The sequence below is a fragment of the Aquarana catesbeiana genome, linkage group LG10 (assembly GCF_042186555.1).
Source record: "Aquarana catesbeiana isolate 2022-GZ linkage group LG10, ASM4218655v1, whole genome shotgun sequence".
In the NCBI taxonomy this organism is placed as follows: Eukaryota; Metazoa; Chordata; class Amphibia; order Anura; family Ranidae; genus Aquarana; species Aquarana catesbeiana.
The window spans coordinates 2,736,514-2,757,746 of record NC_133333.1 but is presented as its reverse complement, the minus strand read 5'-3'; the positions used below and the strand labels follow the sequence as shown (position 1 = coordinate 2,757,746).

Here is a 21,233-nt window from a genome sequence, read left to right as displayed (position 1 = left end):
GCTTAGACGCAGGTTGGATGGCATGAGGCAACACAGACAGTTCTTATTTCAGTCACGTTCATGAGGTCCATTGCTTGGCTGACGCTTCCATGGGTTGCTGCAATAGAGAATAGCGCAGCGGAAGGTTTTGCGGCGGTCTTTAATTCTGCATATCTGACTCCAATGATGGCGGTGGCGACCTAGGAAGATGGCGTCTCCGGGCCACGCTAGCGTAAAAATAAAATTTGCAATGTTGTCTTTCATCTTTTCCTTCCTATGGATTGTTCCTTTTACATTATTGCTGATTTCACCCTTGCTTTATCCCCCCCTCCCCCCACATACTGGGTTCACTTTGTCCTTTTGCCAATTTGACATTTTTGAAAATTGCGCACGTCCAATTTTTCATGGCCGGCGTTTCAAGGCAGACGATAAAAGTCTGGCTTGGATCGTGCTGTCATATGCTGCTGGCGGAATTCCTCCGGGTTACCCTATGGCTGGGCAGCTGGTAGACCGGCGATATGGACTAATAGATCTGCGCATTGCGGTCTATATTGCGGTCTGTGCGCTGAATATGGGCAGCCATAGAGAATAAATGTCTCCCCATCCCCCACCTTCACCTTGGCACTTGGGTTAATGGCTTTTCTGGGAAAAATGCCGGCTTTATGGTCTATTTATTTTTCGTAACATTGGCTAGAAGTCCTATTGTTTCCGGCCAAATGGCAACTCTACTTGGCACGTGTGCCAGACAGACGCCGGATATTCTCTGTGGCTGCCCCACTTCGGATTTTAGCTGAATTGCATTGCATTTTCTTTAGGCCCCCATTGGCTCAGCGTGGACCAACAGCAAGGGCTAGGGGGTTGAGGTTGGTATGGACCAGCAGTGAGGGTTTGGGGCGGCGGGGGGGTTTGTGTTGGCCAGCAGTGAGTGTTGAGGGTGGGGGGTGTTGGCCAGCAGTGGCTGTTTGGGGGGGGGGGGCGGTCTGTGTAGGCCAGCAGTGAGGGTTTGGGGTGGTGGGGCGGTCTGTGTTGCCCAGCAGTGAGGGTTTGTGGGGGCTTGTGTTGGCCAGCAGTGAGGGTTCGGGCGGCGGGGGGGGTTTGAGTTGGCCAGCAGTGAGTGTTGGGGGGGGGGGGTCTATGTTGGCCAGCAGTGAGTGTTTGGGGGGGGGCTATGTTGGCCAGCAGTGAGTGTTTGGGGGGGGGGGGGTTGTCCAGCAGTGGATGTTTGGGGGGCTCTGTGTTGGCAAGCAGTGAGGGTTTTGGGGGGGCTTGAGTCAGCCAGCAGTGAGGGTTTGGGGGAAGGGCAGTCTGTGTTGGCCAGCAGTGAGGGTTTGGGGTAGGGGGCGGTCTGTGTTGGCCCGCAGTGAGGGTTTGGGGGGGGCTTGTGTTGGCCAGTGAGGGTTTGGGGCGGTGGGGGGGTTTGTGTTGGCCAGCAGTGAGTGTTTTGGGGGGGGTCTGTGTTGGCCAGCAGTGAGGGTTTGGGGGGGTTTGTGTCAGCCAGCAGTGAGGGTTTGGGGGGGTTTGTGTCAGCCAGCAGTGAGGGTTTGGGGGGGTTTGTGTCAGCCAGCAGTGAGGGTTTGGGGAAGCAGGGGGTTTGTGTTAGCCAACAGTGAGGGTTTGGGGTGATTGTGTTGGCCAGCAGTGAGGGTTTGGGGTGGTCTGTATTGGCCAGCAGTGACGGTTTGGGGGGGGGGGGCTTGTGTTGGCCAGTGAGGGTTTGGGGTGGCGGGGGGTTTGTGTTGTCCAGCAGTGAGTGTTGGGGGGGGGGGGGTGTTGGCCAGCAGTGGATGTTTCGGAGGGTCTGTGTTGGCCAGCAGTGAGGGTTTGGGGGGGCTTGTGTCGTCCAGCAGTGAGGGTTCGGGGGAAGGGCAGTCTGTGTTGGCCAGCAGTGAGGGTTTGGGGGGGGCTTGTGTCGTCCAGCAGTGAGGGTTTGGGGTAGGGGCGGTCTGTGTTGGCCAGCAGTGAGGGTTTGGGGGGGGGGCTTGTGTTGGCCAGCAGTGAGGGTTCGGGGGAAGGGCAGTCTGTGTTGGCCAGCAGTGAGGGTTTGGGGGGGGGCTTGTGTTGGCCAGCAGTGAGTGGGAGGGGTCTGTGTTGGCCAGCGGTGAGGGTTTGGGGGGGTTTGTGTCAGCCAGCAGTGAGGGTTTGGGGTGGCAGGGGGTTTGTGTCGGCCAACAGTGAGGGTTTGGGGGGTTTGTGTCGGCCAGCAGTGGAGGTTTGGGGGGGGTTATGTTGGCCATCAGTGAGGGTTTGGGATGGGTTTGTGTTGGCCAGCAATGAGGGTTTAGAGGATATAATGATTGGAGGGAATTTTGAAAGTGAGCCAGCGCTGAGGGGGTGGCAGGTAATCATTCTGGGCAAGCAGTGGGAACCTAAGGCAAGAGGGTGTCCTTGTTAGCTAGCACTGAGAACACGGGGGTATCAGTGTGGGGCAGCAGTGGGTGGGAAGAGGGTGCTGTTGCAGTGAAGGGCTGGTGGGTGGGGGGTATTGGTGTGGGACAGCAGAGAGAACACGGGGGGGTATTGGTATGGGGCAGCAGTGAGGACACAGAGGGTATCAGTGTGGGGCAGCAGTGGGTACCTAAGGTAAAGGGGGTGCCTTTGTTTGTTAGTAGTGAGGTGCCTGGGAAGGGGAATCATTATATGAGTGGTCTAGCAGTGAGGTGCCTAGGAAGGGGCATCATTATATGAGTGGTCTAGCAGTGAGGTGCCTGGGAAGGGGGATCGTTATATGAGTGGTCTAGCAGTGAGGTGCCTGGAAAGGGGGATCATTATATGAGTGGTCCAGCAGTGAGGTGCCTGGGAAGGTGGATCATTATATGAGTGGTCTAGCAGTGAGGTGCCTGGGAAGGGGGATCGTTATATGAGTGGTCTAGCAGTGAGGTGCCTGGGAAGGGGGATCATTATATGAGTGGTCTAGCAGTGAGGTGCCTAGGAAGGGGGATGATTGTATGAGTGGTCTAGCAGTGAGGTGCCTAGGAAGGGGGATCATTGTATGAGTGGTCTAGCAGTGAGGTGCCTGGGAAGGGGGATCATTTTATGAGTGGTCTAGCAGTGAGGTGCCTGGGAAGGGGGATTGTTATATGAGTGGTCCAGCAGTGAGGCGCCTGGGAAGGAGGATCATTATATGAGTGGTCTAGCAGTGAGGTGCCTGGGAAGGGGGATCGTTATATGAGTGGTCTAGCAGTGAGGTACCTGGGAAGGGGGATCATTATATGAGTGGTCTAGCAGTGAGGTGCCTGGGAAGGGGGATCATTTTATGAGTGGTCTAGCAGTGAGGTGCCTGGAAAGGGGGATCATTATATAAGTGGTCCAGCAGTGAGGCGCCTAGGAAGGAGGATCATTATATGAGTGGTCTGGCAGTGAGGTGCCTTGGAAGGGGGATCGTTATATGAGTGGTCTAGCAGTGAGGTGCCTGGAAAGGAGGATCATTATATGAGTGGTCTAGCAGTGAGGCGCCTGGGAAGGGGGATTCTTATACGAATGGTCTAGCAGTGAGGTGCCTGGGAAGGGGGATTCTTATACAAGTGGTCCGGCAGTGAGGTGCCTGGGAAGGGGGATCATTTTATGAGTGGTCTAGCAGTGAGGTGCCTGGAAAGGGGGATCATTATATGAGTGGTCTGGCAGTGAGGTGCCTGGAAAGGGGGATCGTTATATGAGTGGTCTAGCAGCGAGGTGCCTGGAAAGGGGGATCATTATATGAGTGGTCCAGCAGTGAGGTGCCTGGGAAGGAGGATCATTATATGAGTGGTCTGGCAGTGAGGTGCCTGGGAAGGGGGCTCGTTATATGAGTGGTCTAGCAGTGAGGTGCCTGGAAAGGGGGATCATTATATGAGTGGTCTAGCAGTGAGGCGCCTGGGAAGGGGGATTCTTATACGAATGGTCTAGCAGTGAGGTGCCTGGGAAGGGGGATTCTTATACAAGTGGTCCGGCAGTGAGGTGCCTGGGAAGGGAGATTGTCATATGAGTGGTCTAGCAGTGAGGTGCCTGGGAAGGGGGATTGTTACAGGAGTGGTCTAGCAGTGAGGGTCCAGTGGGTGAGCCCACCATAATCACAGCTCCGGTGTTGTATAATAGCATGCGGCGTGTTTGGTGGCTTCCAGCGTTCTGCATGGCGCGTCCAATGTCTCCGGGTCCCCCAATCTGATGCTTTCTGAAGCTGCTGCTGGTTTTGCTCAGGTTGTCTTCTCTGATTATTGATGTCACTCTCTGTTTGTTTTTACATCTTGGTTGTTCCATGTTGTCCTACGGGACATTTGTAGAGTCCCCATAGAACATACCAGGCAGGACAGTCTTTTACGGTGGCCGAGGATCTACAATACACCTTCGTACTTCTTGGTAAATGGTCAATGTTGGATCAGTGCTGCTGACCTCCCCTCCTCCCTTCCCACGAAAATTCTTTGTGTTTATTTTTTTTATGGTGATAAATATTCATATCCCACCCTTATCAGGACATCGTAATGAGTCCTAACTGACACAATGGTGGAAGTGTCCCTGGAAGGTCACGTTCCGTCAGCTCTGTCTGTGTGTGGGAGATCCTTACCATGGTAGATGTGTCCTTCGTATGTGGCCTCCTCTGTCCTCCCTCCCTGGTATGCGGCCTTCTCCTCCATATGTGGCCTCCTCTGTCCTCCCTCCCTGGTGTGCGGCCTTCACCTCGGTGTATACATATTTTTCTATCTCTAATATCTGAGCCACACACAGAGGGGTGCAAACTTCCTGGACTCCATCCTGCTGGAGACCCAATGAGAACCTGTATAGACTGGGGGCTCAGGAGTACATATATGGGGTACAGGCCTGCTGCCATCTATGAGAGTCCCCAAATTGGGATGTGTATTGTGGGAGTACCCACATTGGAATATGAATAGCAATGAACGAAGATTGGAGCACTTGGTGGTTTCCCCGCACCTCCTTAAAGGTACAGTGACCCATTAAAGATCAGGACTTGCACAGGGCAGCTGACTCCTCTCGGAGAACCAATCACGGCACAGCGGCATCCTCCGTCCTGGTAATTGCTGTGTGTACATGACCGGTGCTCTTGGATAAGCCGCCTGCTTCCCTCAGCTGTCGGTGAAGTTGGCGGGGTTTTTCTCGCAGTAAAGCCTCCTCGCTGCTCCGGAGACGGCAATCCTTTAAGTTAATTTGTTGAAATCGTCTAATTAAAGGGAATAATTCTGGAGATGATTGCCCTGATAGTGGATGAGACAATTAGACAGGCTGGGAACCGGTTCGCCGTGACACCGAGCAGCTGTTAATGCTGGAATTAGAGTGTAAGCTCCTGGGAACAGTCTCCTCACCCGCATGTCTCGTGTTTTCAGTTTCTTGGATCCCCCCCCCAATAGCAGAGACACTTTTTGTACAAGCAGAGTTCCCCTTTAGGAACCCCCCCGCTATCCCACCCCGGCCGACAAAGTCCACCAATCAGCCGAGAGGGCCAGACCTGATAGACCGCTCAACGTTACTAAAGCAACTTTTATCTGATCCTCTCAATCTGTCTTTGTATTGGCTTCATCTCAGACTGGGTCGGCGCTGCACAGTGCTGTCAGTCTAACACTGGAAGGAGGCTGACAGGAGGAGAGAGCACAGACTTGGAAATTTGTCAACGTCATCAGCTCTCTCATTGTCCAATCATCAGGCTAGGGGTGTGTCCTTGCTGGGGCCAGGGACCTTGCTATACTGTGTGACAGGGGTGTCTGTGTCACAAGGCTGGCTGAACAGAATTCGATCCTTTGGCAGCTCGTGTATTTCAGCTGTCTGTGTGAGGTTCCATCCTAAAGACACCGTCCCCCTTCCCCCTGATCATTCCATAATATAAATGGTACAAGTTTTGTTCAGAGCCGGGTCTCAAAGTGTACCTGTCAATGGCGATACAATTCTGCAGGAATACATTCTGACCGATCGCATTATCCAGCCGCGTCATTTACAATCCCCGTACCTTCCTCTATCACTAAGAAGCCGGCCGGGGCCCCAGGGAAGTGACTTTTGGCACACAGGTTTTTCTGTCCATCCAAGCCTGCAATTTGCACAGCTCTGTCAGGGGAGGAGACCTGATTTTTCAGTTTGGCAACATTAACAGTTTTTGGCCCTCCCCCAGCCTGTGATTGGACAGTGAAAGAAGCAGCAGCTGACTGATGAGCTCTTCTATCTGTCGCTCTGCTCTCTCCTCCTATCAGAATGGTCCTTGTTGGACTGTGCACTACAGCATAACTGATTAGCTCCTTGTGCTGCTTCTCCCTCTCTGTCTGAGCTCTGCTGTACAGGGACTGCAGAAGCTGATACCAGGTCATATTCAGGGACTTACACTGCTTGGATTTAAAAAAAAAATGAATGTAACAATGTATTAATGTGAGTAACAATGTAATAATGTGTGTGTTCTATATATGCCTGGAGTTCAGGTTTAATTCTAACCACTTTAAGAGCTGGACCTTCTCAGTGCAGATTCCACATAGTCGTGGGCCCGAGACGATGGCACACGGTCCCTGGCACAGAGAATGGTTCTGAGTCATTGTGCTTAGGACTGACAGCAGAAGGAATATTGTCATCAGTCTGCTGCAGGCAGGAGGCATTTCCTCAGTCTCTTCTCTGTCTGATCACTAGGATTGTTGTACCATTTGAATTGTGAATCTGTGTTCCTGACACGCGTCTTTCCCTGAGCGTCTGTTCCTGCTGCTAATTGCTTCTTATGCCTCTGCTCCTCTGACTAGTTGCTCCTTGGGCCTCTGTTCCTTAAGGCAGTTGCTCCCCAGGCCCCTATTTCTGCAGGTAGTCACTGCCTGGACCTGTGTTCCTGCTCGTAATCCTTCCCTTTTCCTGGAGACAGTTGCTCCACTGGCCTCTGTTCTTGGACACGGTTGCTCCACGGGCCTTTGTTCCTGGAGACAGTTGCTCCACGGACCTCTGTTTCTGCAGGTAGTTTCCCCCTAGGTTTCTGTTCCGGCAGGTAGCTGCTCCCTCGGCCTTTGTTCCTGGGGTAATTTATTCCCTGGGCCTATGTTCCTGGAGGCAGTTGCTCACCGAGCCTCTATTCCTGGGGTTAGTTCCTTCCTGGCTGGGCCTCTGTTCCCGGGGTTAGTTCCTTCCTGGCTGGGCCTCTGTTCCTGGGGTTAGTTTCTCCATTTCTGGGCCTCTGTTCCTGGGGTAAGTTCCTTCCTGGCTGGGCCTCTGTACCTGGGGTTAGTCCCTCTATGGTCCTCTGTCCTTGCAGGTAGTTCCTCCATGGGTCTCTGTTCCTGCAGGTAGTTCCTCCATGAGCCTCTGTTCCTTCAGGTAGTTCCTCCATGGGCCTCTGTTCCTGCAGGCAGCTCCATGGGCCTCTGTTCCTGCATGTAGTTCCTCCATGGGCCTCTGTTCCTGCAGGCAGCTCTTCCATGGGCCTCTGTCCCTGCAGGTAGTTCCTCCATGGGTCTCTGTCCCTGCAGGCAGCTCCTCCATGGGCCTCTGTTCCTGCAGGTGGTTCCTCCTTGGGCCTCTGTTCCTGCAAGTAGTTCCTCCTTGGGCCTCTGTTCCTGCAGGTAGTTCCTCCATGGGCCTCTGTTCCTGCAGGTAGTTCCTCTATGGGCCTCTGTTCCTGCAGGTAGTTCCTCTATGGGCCTCTGTTCCTGCAGGTAGTTCCTCCATGGTCCTCTGTTCCTGCAGGTAGTTCCTGCATGGTCCTCTGTTCCTGCAGGTAGTTCCTCAATGGCCCGCTGTTCCTGCAGGTAGTTCCTCCATGGTCCTCTGTTCCTGCAGGTAGTTCCTCCATGGGCCTCTGTTCCTGCAGGTAGTTCCTCCATGGTCCTCTGTTCCTGCAGGTAGTTCCTTCATGGTCCTCTGTTCCTGCAGGTAGTTCCTCAATGGTCCGCTGTTGATGCAGGTAGTTCCTCCATGGGCCTCTGTTCCTGCAGGTAGTTCCTCTATGGGCCTCTGTTCCTGCAGGTAGTTCCTCCATGGTCCTCTGTTCCTGCAGGTAGTTCCTCCATGGTCCTCTGTTCCTGCAGGTAGTTCCTCCATGGTCCTCTGTTCCTGCAGGTAGTTCCTCAATGATCCTCTGTTCCTGCAGGTAGTTCCTCCATGGTCCTCTGTTCCTGCAGGTAGTTCCTCCATGGTCCTCTGTTCCTGCAGGTAGTTCCTCAATGATCCTCTGTTCCTGCAGGTAGTTCCTTAATGGTCCTCTGTTCCTGCAGGTAGTTTCTCAATGGTCCTCTGTTCCTGCAGATAGTTTCTCAATGGTGCTCTGTTCCTGCAGATAGTTCCTCAATGGTCCTCTGTTCCTGAAGGTAGTTCCTCAATGGTCCTCTGTTCCTGAAGGTAGTTCCTCAATGGCTGGGCCTCTGTTGTTTGCTGCCTGTCTTTTCCTAGATGTTGGATCTTCAGAAGTCCTCCACAATTATAAACAGACATCTCGCTGTATTCATGTGAATGTAAATCTGGGCACGGATCTGCCATTGCAGGGCCCCGCAGGTGAATTCCTATCCTGACATGACACTTCTGAGATGGAACATTTGTATAATTACAGCCTAATAAGATTTGCTGGCAGAATTCCTATGAATATTTCACAAGGTGCCGATGTGCTGTCAGGATTTGTAATGAGAAGTGAGTTTAGGATGAAAGGGACTGCGGAGGAGAAGACGGGCTGGATCACCAGTCGGGGGTCCCCTTTACCTGCCCCGCTCTCGGGGAACGCCAACCCTTGTGTATCGAAGTTCCGTAATTACTGCACATCGCCTGCCGGGTACTTCACATCCCGAAATGTAGAACTCTTCCAAAACTCTCCACCCCGCCTTCCCCTCCCCCACCGCTCCTTCGTTATGTTTTTGGAATTAGCTTTGTTGAGCATTGAACAGATGTCCATAGGAGACCCGATGGTGTCCGTACCTTCCGTACCGAATTACATCGGGATGGGGTCTATCTGCGATTTTCTAGCACACCAACACCTCAGCGACATCAGCCCCTTCCAATCCAGACTCCATTATTGGCGGGTGTCTAGTTGGACCTTCTGCCACAAGTAATGCTCCTTCTACCCTCTTTCCTGAAAAAAAAAACAGCCTTCCAATAATTAGTGCTTTGGATACAACCAACCCACAGAATTCAGGGAGAATCCAGGCCTGTACCTGTTACTCTGCGACTGTAACGCTTGTACCGATCAGCGCCGGGGTTCTGAGTTCACTTCCCACCAGCGAGGCCCTCTGCTTGTGCGTTGCCTTTGGGCGACTGACGTCAGTGGTCTGTGTGCTCTGTAAAGTGCCTTGGTATATGTCAGCACTATACATAAAAATTCCCAGTTCCTATTCTATGACTGAATGTCTCTCCTGAGATGCGGGAGACGGATCTGGCCTCCTCCTCCTCCTCCTCAGCTTTATTCTTTATTCTCAGGATCTTTGTTCCGTCTCATCAAAGACTCGCCGTCCCGTGACTCCGCCGCAAACTGCTGGAGGACTTGAAAGCAATCGGACTTCAAACGGCTGAACTGCTTTTCACCTCCCAGCTGAAGTGCCTTGTGATTGCTACCACTGGTGGGCAAGGGAGGGTTAATCCTTATAGTGGGTGTATGGTCATGTGACTATGAGGTAAGATGAACGGGTCACCCCACCAAAAAGTTACATCTTGGTTAACGGTGGAGCCCGGTGGGCCGAGTCACCTCCTGGAGTCTTAGAAGTCTTTATTACCTGTACAGTTAGAGCTCCACCGTAGTTCCCGGCTCTGCTCCTGTCCAGAAGGGAGTTTTGGGTGTTTGCCCCTCCTTTGGGTTTTCCCTCCCACCATGGTGTGTTCCTGCTCCATGGGGTGCTCCTGTCCACCTCTGTCAGTTCCTGTGCCCTTGGGGTGCTCCTGTCCACCTCTGTCAGTTCCTGTGCCCTTGGGGTGCTCCTGGCCACCTCTGTCAGTTCCTGTGCCCATGGCGTGCTCCTGGCCACCTCTGTCAGTTCCTGTGCCCATGGGGTGCTCCTGGCCACCTCTGTCAGTTCCTTTGCCCATGGGTTGCTCCTGGCCACCTCTGTCAGTTCCTGTGCCCTTGGGGTGCTCCTGGCCACCTCTGTCAGTTCCTGTGCCCATGGCGTGCTCCTGGCCACCTCTGTCAGTTCCTGTGCCCATGGGGTGCTCCTGGCCACCTCTGTCAGTTCCTTTGCCCATGGGGTGCTCCTGGCCACCTCTGTCAGTTCCTTTGCCCATGGGGTGCTCCTGGCCACCTCTGTCAGTTCCTGTGCCCATGGGGTGCTCCTGGCCACCTCTGTCAGTTCCTTTGCCCATGGGGTGCTCCTGGCCACCTCTGTCAGTTCCTGTGCCCTTGGGGTGCTCCTGGCCACCTCTGTCAGTTCCTGTGCCCATGGCGTGCTCCTGGCCACCTCTGTCAGTTCCTGTGCCCATGGGGTGCTCCTGGCCACCTCTGTCAGATCCTTTGCCCATGGGGTGCTCCCGGCCACCTCTGTCAGTTCCTGTGCCCATGGGGATGCTCCTGGCCACCTCTGTGTGTTCTTGCTCCCCCCAATAATATAAAATAAATGGTGTGTGGGATCCTGTACTGGGTCCTCTGTAGTAAATGTTGGGGAAGGGTTGGCACATCGGACGCTGTGTCTATAGGTTGTGGGACACTCATACAAACATCACATATAAGACCTTCCAATCATAAGAGGTGCCAGTTGAAGCTCCCGGCAATAACCCTCGTGAGGCTAGGCAGTCCATAGACTGGAATACCTCTTCGATGGAAACAATGTTACTGTGTGGTGGGATTGGATACTTTTGTTTCTCTTTATATTCTACATCAGTGTTTCTCAACCTTTTTATTCTCGAGGGACCCTCCACATTATGGACAGTCTCGAGGGACCCTCCAAATTATGGACAGTCTCGAGGGACCCTCCACATTATGGACAGTCTCGAGGGACCCTCCAAATTATGGACAGTCTCGAGGGACCCTCCAGATTATGGACAGTCTCGAGGGACCCTCCAGATTATGGACAGTCTCGAGGGACCCTCCAGATTATGGACAGTCTCGAGGGACCCTCCAGATTATGGACAGTCTCGAGGGACCCTCCAGATTATGGACAGTCTCGAGGGACCCTCCAGATTATGGACAGTCTCGAGGGACCCTCCAGATTATGGACAGTCTCGAGGGACCCTCCAGATTATGGACAGTCTCGAGGGACCCTCCAGATTATGGACAGTCTGGAGGGACCCTCCAAATTATGGACAGTCTTGAGGGACCCCATTCTAAAATGTAAAAACATTTCCAATAGTTTTACATAATGCAGCCACCTTCACATTTAGGACACCCAACGTTAGAAATACAAACTAATACTGACTAGTATTCCAATGTTTCTCTTCTCCCTCAGTTTTTCTCAATCCCTTAGCTAATGTGACCCCAATGCTGATGGAGAGGGGCAGGGGAGGGTCAAACAAGAATGCTATGCAGGCGACTGATATCCTCCTTATCAACTGATGATGTCATTGGACATTAGAAGGTCGGCAACTAGAAGGTTGTAATGGTGCACAATGAAAACCTCTGCCTTTGCGTAACTAAAAGGCTTCATCCACCCACCGCCTGTACACAAGTTCTGGGCATTTTGCGAAGGTACCCCTGAAGAAACCTCAAGGCACCCTGGTTGAAAAAGGCTGCTCTACATACATTCTTATCATAGCCAGGCCGGTGACTGAGCTCTGCTGTATTGAAGACGGTAGATTTCTTAGACAATTCGGCGGTGCCTAGGCACTGGACACCCGACCAAGCACCAGCATTTGTCTTTGTAGAGGTGATCTTCTATTACTGGCTGAGCTCTGTGCTGATGGTGAATAATATATATATATATATATATATATATATATATATATATATATATATATATATATATATATATATATATATAATATATATATAATGAGGAACTGTCACCTTCCTTCTGCTATAAGCAGTCATTGTTCTGTTGTAATTCCCGCAGCGCAGGCTCCCCTCCCCCGAGACCCACAGAGCAAAACAACTAGAAACCTCCAGAGCCTAAACTCTGACATTGCCGAGTATAACAACCACATTATAACGTATGTGAGGGTGAGGCACAGAGCGCGCCACTGGGCTGCAGCAGGAGGTGAGTGCACCCCACGTTATCAGAACCCCCTTATTATGGGTAATTTCCTTGTATCCGGAGAGCAGTGAGGTCACCCGGGAAGATTCTCTCTTTTTCTTCTGAGTGATGTCACTGAGCACTGTGGTGTCATCTCCCTCCCCAGTGATGTCATTGAGCACTGTGGTGTCATCTTCCTCCCCAATGATGTCACTGAGCACTGTGGTGTCATCTCCCTCCCCAGTGATGTCACTGAGCACTGTGGTGTCATCTCCCTCCCCAGTGATGTCACTGAGCACTGTGGTGTCATCTCCCTCCCCAGTGATGTCACTGAGCACTGTGGTGTCATCTCCCTCCCCAGTGATGTCACTGAGCACTGTGGTGCCATCTCCCTCAGTGATGTCACTGAGCACTGTGGTGTCATCTCCCTCCCCAGTGATGTCACTGAGCACTGTGGTGTCATCTCCCTCCCCGGTGATGTCACTGAGCACTGTGGTGTCATCTCCCTCCCCAGTGATGTCACTGAGCACTGTGGTGTCATCTCCCTCCCCAGTGATGTCACTGAGCACTGTGGTGTCATCTCCCTCCCCAGTGATGTCACTGAGCACTGTGGTGTCATCTCCCTCCTCTGTGATGTCACTGAGCACTGTGGTGTCATCTCCCTCCCCAGTGATGTCACTGAGCACTGTGGTGTCATCTCCCTGCTCAGTGATGTCACTGGTCTCCTGAGTGAGGTCATCTCCTTCCTCCATGATGTCACCTGTCTCCTCAGTGGTGTCATCTCACTCTTCAATAATGTCACTGGAGCACTGTGATGTCTCTTGCCTCAGTTATGTAATTTCTCTTGTCAGTGATGTCACTGGAGAGCTGTGATGTCATCTCTGTTCTGTCATCTGTCACCTTAGTGATGTCCTCCATGCTGTAAATAATATTCGGGGTCTCCTTGGTGCTGTGTGAGGTTTTCCTTACAGCCATCTACAGAGAGCCCCGACCCAATGTCCTTCCCCCATCTTCCTCCACTGATAGTCCGGGATAGAAGACAGCAGACATTTATGGTGAAGCACTGGTAACTGACACTGATCACTGGCAGTGGTTGGGAGGGAGGAAGGCATTTATGGTGAAGTACTGGTAACTGACACTGATCACTGGCAGTGGTTGGGAGGGAGGAAGGCAGACGTTTATGGTGAAGCACTGGTAACTGACACTGATCACTGGCAGTGGTTGGGAGGGAGGAAGGCAGACGTTTATGGTGAAGCACTGGTAACTGACACTGATCACTGGCAGTGGTTGGGATGGGGGAAGACAGACGTTTATGGTGAAGTACTGGTAACTGACACTGATCACTGGCAGTGGTTGGGAGGGTGGAAGGCAGACGTTTATGGTGAAGCACTGGTAACTGACACTGATCACTGGCAGTGGTTGGGAGGGGGGAAGACAGACGTTTATGGTGAAGTACTGGTAACTGACACTGATCACTGGCAGTGGTTGGGAGGGAGGAAGGCAGACGTTTATGGTGAAGCACTGGTAACTGACACTGATCACTGGCAGTGGTTGGGAGGGAGGAAGGCAGACGTTTATGGTGAAGCACTGGTAACTGACACTGATCACTGGCAGTGGTTGGGAGGAAGACAGACGTTTATGGTGAAGCACTGGTAACTGACACTGATCACTGGCAGTGGTTGGGAGGGGGGAAGACAGACGTTTATGGTGAAGTACTGGTAACTGACACTGATCACTGGCAGTGGTTGGGAGGGTGGAAGGCAGACGTTTATGGTGAAGTACTGGTAACTGACACTGATCACTGGCAGTGGTTGGGAGGGGGGAAGGCAGACGTTTATGGTGAAGCACTGGTAACTGACACTGATCACTGGCAGTGGTTGGGAGGGAGGAAGGCAGACGTTTATGGTGAAGCACTGGTAACTGACACTGATCACTGGCAGTGGTTGGGAGGGAGGAAGGCAGACGTTTATGGTGAAGCACTGGTAACTGACACTGATCACTGGCAGTGGTTGGGAGGAAGACAGACGTTTATGGTGAAGCACTGGTAACTGACACTGATCACTGGCAGTGGTTGGGAGGGGGGAAGACAGACGTTTATGGTGAAGTACTGGTAACTGACACTGATCACTGGCAGTGGTTGGGAGGGTGGAAGGCAGACGTTTATGGTGAAGTACTGGTAACTGACACTGATCACTGGCAGTGGTTGGGAGGGGGGAAGGCAGACGTTTATGGTGAAGCACTGGTAACTGACACTGATCACTGGCAGTGGTTGGGAGGAAGGCAGACGTTTATGGTGAAGTACTGGTAACTGACACTGATCACTGGCAATGGTTGGGAGGGTGGAAGACAGATGTTTATGGTGAAGCACTGGTAACTGACACTGATCACTGGCAGTGGTTGGGAGGGGATGTGTTCTGTTCCATGTGACTGCTAATAAGAATTTCTCAGAGCAGGGGATGGTGAAGACTTGAGTGCAGGCTTGTGTGTGTTATATAGAGAAGATCTTCATCCTGGGGAGGTCATCAATCCCTATCCCTGTCCTCTGAGGTTGGGTGCAGTTACTGTTCTGCTCACTAGATGGCGCTCCTGAATCAGGCAGAGCTGTGGAGGCAGATTGATGCTACAATGTCAGTCTGTCCGGGAATTGTCTCTGCCATGTCCGGGTGACCCAAAGCAGACAGACCAGAGAGGGGTCCCCCTCCGATACCCCAATACCATTGTTACCCCTACTGAGTTACATTACAAGAGAGGGCCAGGGAGAGACTGCTGAGATATAGAGAGACTGACTGGCCAGGGAGAGACTGCTGAGATATAGAGAGAGACTGACTGGCCAGGGAGAGACTGCTGAGATAATGAGAGAGAATGATTGGCCAGGGAGAGACTGCTGAGATAGAGAGACTGACGGGCCAGGGAGAGACTGCTGAGATATAGAGAGAGAATGCAGCCAGGGAGAGACTGCTGAGATATAGAGAGAGACTGACGGGCCAGGGAGAGACTGCTGAGATATAGAGAGAGACTGACTGGCCAGGGAGAAACTGCTGAGATATAGAGAGAGAGAGACTGACTGGCCAGGGAAAGACTGCTGAGATATAGGGAGAGACTGTTGAGATATAGAGAGACTGACTGGCCAGGGAGAGACTGCTGAGATATAGAGAGAGACTGACTGGCCAGGGAGAGACTGCTGAGATATAGAGAGAAAATGACGGGCCAGGGAGAGACTGCTGAGATATAGAGAGAGACTGACTGGCCAGGGAGAAACTGCTGAGATAGAGAGAGACTAACAGGCCAGGGAGAGATATAGAGAGAGACTGACGGGCCAGGGAGAGACTGCTGAGATAGAGAGAGAGACTGACTGGCCAGGGAGAGACTGCTGAGTTATAGAGAGAGACTGACTGGCCAGGGAGAGACTGCTGAGATATAGAAAGACTGACTGGCCAGGGAGAGACTGCTGAGATATAGCGAGAGACTGACAGGCCAGGGAGAGACTGCTGAGATATAGAGAGAGACTGCTGAGAAATAGAGCGAGATTGACGGGCCAGGGAGAGACTGCTGAGATATAGAGAGTGACTGCTGAGATTTACAGTGACTGACGGGCCATGGGTAGACTGCCGAGATATAGAGAGTGACTGACGGGCCATGGAGAGACTGCTGAGATTTAGAGAGAGACTGACAGGCCAGGGAGAGACTGCTGAGATATAGAGAGAGACTGACAGGCCAGGGAGAGACTGCTGAGATTTAGAGAGAGACTGACAGGCCAGGGAGAGACTGCTGAGATTTAGAGAGAGACTGACAGGCCAGGGAGAGACTGCTGAGATATAGAGAGAGACTGACTGGCCAGGGAGAGACTGCTGACATATAGCGAGAGACTGACAGGCCAGGGAGAGACTGCTGAGATATAGAGAGAGACTGCTGAGAAATAGAGCGAGATTGACGGGCCAGGGAGAGACTGCTGAGATATAGAGAGAGACTGCTGAGAAATAGAGCGAGATTGACGGGCCAGGGAGAGACTGCTGAGATATAGAGAGAGACTGCTGAGATTTAGAGTGACTGACGGGCCATGGGTAGACTGCCGAGATATAGAGAGTGACTGACGGGCCAGGGAGAGACTGCTGAGATTTAGAGAGAATCTGACGGGCCAGGGAGAGACTGCTGAGATATAGAGAGAGACTGACGGGCCAGGGAGAGACTGCTGAGATATAGAGAGAGACTGACGGCCAGGGAGTGACTGCTGAGATATAGAGAGAGACTTCTGAGATTTAGAGTGACTGACGGGCCATAGGTAGACTGCCGAGATATAGAGAGTGACTGATGGGCCATGGGTAGACTGCCGAAATATAGAGACAGACTGACAGGCCAGGGAGAGACTGTTGAGATTTAGAGAGAGAGAGACTAACAGGCCAGGGAGAGATATAGAGAGAGACTGACGGGCCAGAGAGAGACTGCTGAGATAGAGAGAGAGACTGACTGGCCAGGGAAAGACTGCTGAGATATAGAGAGAGAGAGACTGACAGGCCAGGGAGAGACTGCTGAGTTATAGAGAGAGACTGACAAGCCAGGGAGAGACTGCTGAGATATAGAGAGAGACTGACTGGCCAGGGAGAGACTGCTGAGATATAGAGAGAGACTGCTGAGAAATAGAGCGAGATTGACGGGCCAGGGAGAGACTGCTGAGATATAGAGAGTGACTGCTGAGATTTAGAGTGACTGATGGGTCATGGGTAGACTGCCGAGATATAGAGAGTGACTGACGGGCCAGGGAGAGACTGCTGAGATTTAGAGAGTCTGACGGGCCAGGGAGAGACTACTGAGATATAGAGAGAGACTTCTGAGATTTAGAGTGACTGACGGGCCATGGGTAGACTGCCGAGATATAGAGAGTGACTGACGGGCCATGGAGAGACTGCTGAGATTTAGAGACTGACGGGCCAGGGAGTGACTGCTGAGATATAGAGAGTGACTGACTGGCCAGGGATAGACTGCTGGGCTAGGGGGAGAGTGTTGAGTTAGTAATTTGTACGGACTTCGGACTTGTTTCCTATCATACTGCTGTCATGGTCAGGTCAGGTTCTGGCTGTTTGGGTGGGTGTCTGGTTGGTTGGCTGGCTGGATGGTTGGTTGGTTGGTTGGGTAGCTGGTTGGATTGGGTGGCTGGGTAGTTGATTGGGTGGCTGGCTGGTTGGGTTTTCTGGTTGGGTGAGTGGGTTGGCTGGTTGGTTGGCTGGATTGTTGGTTGGCTGGGTGCCTGGCAGCTTGGTTGCTTGACCTTGTCGGTTGGTTATTTGAGTGGCTGGCTGGTTGGTTCCAGTGACATCCTGTGAGAAGGAGATTTTCCAGGGATCTGTGAATGGAGGGTAAACTCAGCTGAGGTTCGGTGATGGTTGTTGATATAATATTTCCTCGGCTTTTCCAGGATGTCATCCGGCAGGTCCGGCAATTAGGGATGAGCCCGATGTTTGAGTCGAACAGTCGGAGGGATCATTGGTTGGACGGAGGGATCATTGGTTGGACGGAGGGATCATTGGTTGGACGGAGGGATCATTGGTTGGACGGAGGGATCATTGGTTGGACGGAGGGATCATTGGTTGGACGGAGGGATCATTGGTTGGACGGAGGGATCATTGGTTAGACGGAGGGATCATTGGACAGACGGAGGGATCATTGGACGGAGGGAGGGATCGTTGGAGGGATTGTTGGGCGGATGGAGGGATCATTGGTTGGACGGAGGGAGGGATCATTGGTTGGACGGAGGGAGGGATCATTGGTTGGACGGAGGGAGGGATCATTGGTTGGACAGAGGGATCATTGGTTGGACGGAGGGATCATTGGTTAGACGGATGGATCATTGGTTAGACGGATGGATCATTGGTTAGACGGAGGGATCATTGGACGGAGGGAGTGATCATTGGACGGAGGGAGTGATCATTGGACGGAGGGAGGGATCATTGGACGGAGGGAGGGATCATTGGACGGATGGAGGGAGGGATCATTGGACGGATGGAGGGATCGTTGGGCGGATGGAGGGATCGTTGGGCGGATGGAGGGATCATTGGTTGGACGGAGGGAGGGATCATTGGACGGATGGAGGGATCGTTGGGCGGATGGAGGGATCATTGGTTGGACGGAGGGAGGGATCATTGGACGGATGGAGGGAGGGATCATTGGACGGACAGAGGGATCATTAGACATGCCGAGTGTTATAGAGGACTGGATGTGTAGGGAGTAGGAGAAGTTGTCCAGCATTCTGGGAAATGTCTGACACCTGACCCTCATACACGGACATCCCATTATATTTGGATAGGGGGTGGCGGCTCTTCCTGGTTGCTGTGCCCGGCGCAGAGTTTGTGAAGGCGTTGGCACTGCTTACTTTGCATGTCGGCTTTTATTTGCATTAGATATGAGAATCCGGGAAGAGGTAAATACACAGAGAGTGCCTGTGTGTGAAGCCGAGGACTGAAGAGGGACGGGATCCCCGGGGGAGAAATATGGAGGCTGCCATTACTGTGCAGGCTCCGGAACCGTCATCCTCATCCTAGGGAAGCAGCATGCAGCCAGTGAAGTCTGGGAGGAGTGATCCTAGATTACAATATAAATAAATGATGATTCCTTCCCATGGAGGACCCAGTGCTGTGATGAGGAGGAGGAATCCACAGGATGACCATCACACCCATTGAGGTCGGGGGAGGAATCATCAGGATGACCATCACACTCAGTGATGGGGGAAGGAATCCTCAGGATGACCATCACACCCATTGAAGTCGGGGGGAGGAATCATCAGGATGACCATAACACTCAGTGAGGTCAGGGAGGGGGATCCTCAGGATGACCATCAAACCCAGGGAGGTCGGGAGAGGAATCTTTGGGATGACCATCACACCCAGTGATGTGGGAGGAATCCTCAGGATGACCATCACAGCCAGTGAGGTCGGGGAGGAATTCACAGGATGACCATCACACCCAGTGAGGTCGGGAGGAATCCTCAGGAAGGCCATCACAGCCAGTGAGGTCGGGGGAGGAATCCTCAGGATGGCCATCACACCCAGTGAGGTCGGGGAGGAATCCTCAGGATGGCCATCACAGCCAGTGAGGTTGGTGGAGGAATCCTCAGGATGATCTTCACACCCTGTGATGTCGGGGTGGGGGAATCCTCAGGATGATCTTCACACCCTGTGATGTCGGGGTGGAGGAATCCTCAGGATGATCTTCACACCCTGTGATGTCTGGGTGGGGGAATCCTCAGGATGATCTTCACACCCTGTGATGTCGGGTGGGGGAATCCTCAGGATGATCTTCACACCCTGTGATGTCGGGGTGGAGGAATCCTCAGGATGATCTTCACACCCTGTGATGTCGGGGGAGGAATCCTCAGGATGATCTTCACACCCTGTGATGTCGGGGTGGAGGAATCCTCAGGATGATCTTCTCACCCTGTGATGTCGGGGTGGGGGAATCCTCAGGATGATCTTCACACCCTGTGATGTCGGGGGAGGAATCCTCAGGATGATCTTCACACCCTGTGATGTCGGGGTGGAGGAATCCTCAGGATGATCTTCACACCCAGTGATGTCGGGGTGGGGGAATCCTCAGGATGATCTTCACACCCTGTGATGTCGGGGTGGAGGAATCCTCAGGATGATCTTCACACCCTGTGATGTCGGGGTGGAGGAATCCTCAGGATGATCTTAACACCCAGTGATGTCGGGGTGGGGGAATCCTCAGGATGATCTTCACACCCAGTGATGTCGGGGTGGGGGAATCCTCAGGATGATCTTCACACCCTGTGATGTCGGGGTGGAGGAATCCTCAGGATGATCTTCACACCCTGTGATGGGGGGAGGAATCCTCAGGATGATCTTCACACCCAGTGATGTCGGGGTGGAGGAATCCTCAGGATGATCTTCACACCCTGTGATGTCGGGGTGGAGGAATCCTCAGGATGATCTTCACACCCTGTGATGGGGGGAGGAATCCTCAGGATGATCTTCACACCCTGTGATGTCGGGGTGGGGGAATCCTCAGGATGATCTTCACACCCTGTGATGTCGGGGTGGAGGAATCCTCAGGATGATCTTCACACCCTGTGATGTCGGGGGAGGAATCCTCAGGATGATCTTCACACCCAGTGAGGTTGGGGAGGAATCCTCAGGATGATCTTCACACCCTGTGATGTCGGGGTGGGGGAATCCTCAGGATGATCTTCACAGCCAGTGAGGTCGGGGGAGGAATCCTCAGGATGATCTTCACACCCTGTGATGTCGGGGGAGGAATCCTCAGGATGATCTTCACACCCTGTGATGTCGGGGTGGAGGAATCCTCAGGATGATCTTCACACCCTGTGATGTCGGGGGAGGAATCCTCAGGATGATCTTCACACCCTGTGATGTCGGGGTGGAGGAATCCTCAGGATGATCTTCACACCCTGTGATGTCGGGGTGGGGGAATCCTCAGGATGATCTTCACACCCTGTGATGTCGGGGTGGGGGAATCCTCAGGATGACCTTCACACCCAGTGATGTCGGGGTGGGGGAATCCTCAGGATGATCTTCACACCCTGTGATGTCGGGGTGGGGGAATCCTCAGGATGATCTTCACACCCTGTGATGTCGGGGTGGGGGAATCCTCAGGATGATCTTCACACCCTGTGATGTCGGGGGAGGAATCCTCAGGATGATCTTCACACCCTGTGATGTCGGGGTGGAGGAATCCTCCGGATGATCTTCACACCCTGTGATGTCAGGGTGGGGGAATCCTCAGGATGATCTTCACACCCTGTGATGTCAGAGGAGGAATCCTCAGGATGATCTTCACACCCTGTGATGTCGGGGTAAGGGGAATCCTCAGGATGATCTTCACACCTTGTGATGTCGGGGTGGGGGAATCCTCAGGATGATCTTCACACCCTGTGATGTCAGAGGAGGAATCCTCAGGATGATCTTCACACCCTGTGATGTCGGGGTGGGGGAATCCTCAGGATGATCTTCACACCCTGTGATGTCGGGGGAGGAATCCTCAGGATGATCTTCACACCCTGTGATGTCGGGGTGGAGGAATCCTCAGGATGATCTTCACACCCTGTGATGTCGGGGTAAGGGGAATCCTCAGGATGATCTTCACACCCTGTGATGTCGGGGTGGAGGAATCCTCAGGATGATCTTCACACCCTGTGATGTCAGGGTGGGGGAATCCTCAGGATGATCTTCACACCCTGTGATGTCGGGGTGGAGGAATCCTCAG

The 21,233-nt window shown here is 52.8% G+C and overlaps 1 protein-coding gene across 7 annotated transcripts in view; it reads left to right on the top strand.

Moving 5' to 3' along the window:
- Positions 1-21,233, top strand: part of RAP1GAP (RAP1 GTPase activating protein) — a 165,427-nt gene that overhangs the window by 73,769 nt on the left and 70,425 nt on the right. The window contains exon 1 of one of the 7 annotated variants that reach the window (XM_073601474.1): positions 18,424-18,799. The exons of the other annotated variants lie outside the window; for them this stretch is intronic. The gene's annotated coding sequence lies outside the window, so the exon portion shown is untranslated. Of the gene's footprint in view, positions 1-18,423; positions 18,800-21,233 lie in introns of those variants that run through there. 7 annotated transcript variants of the gene reach the window in all.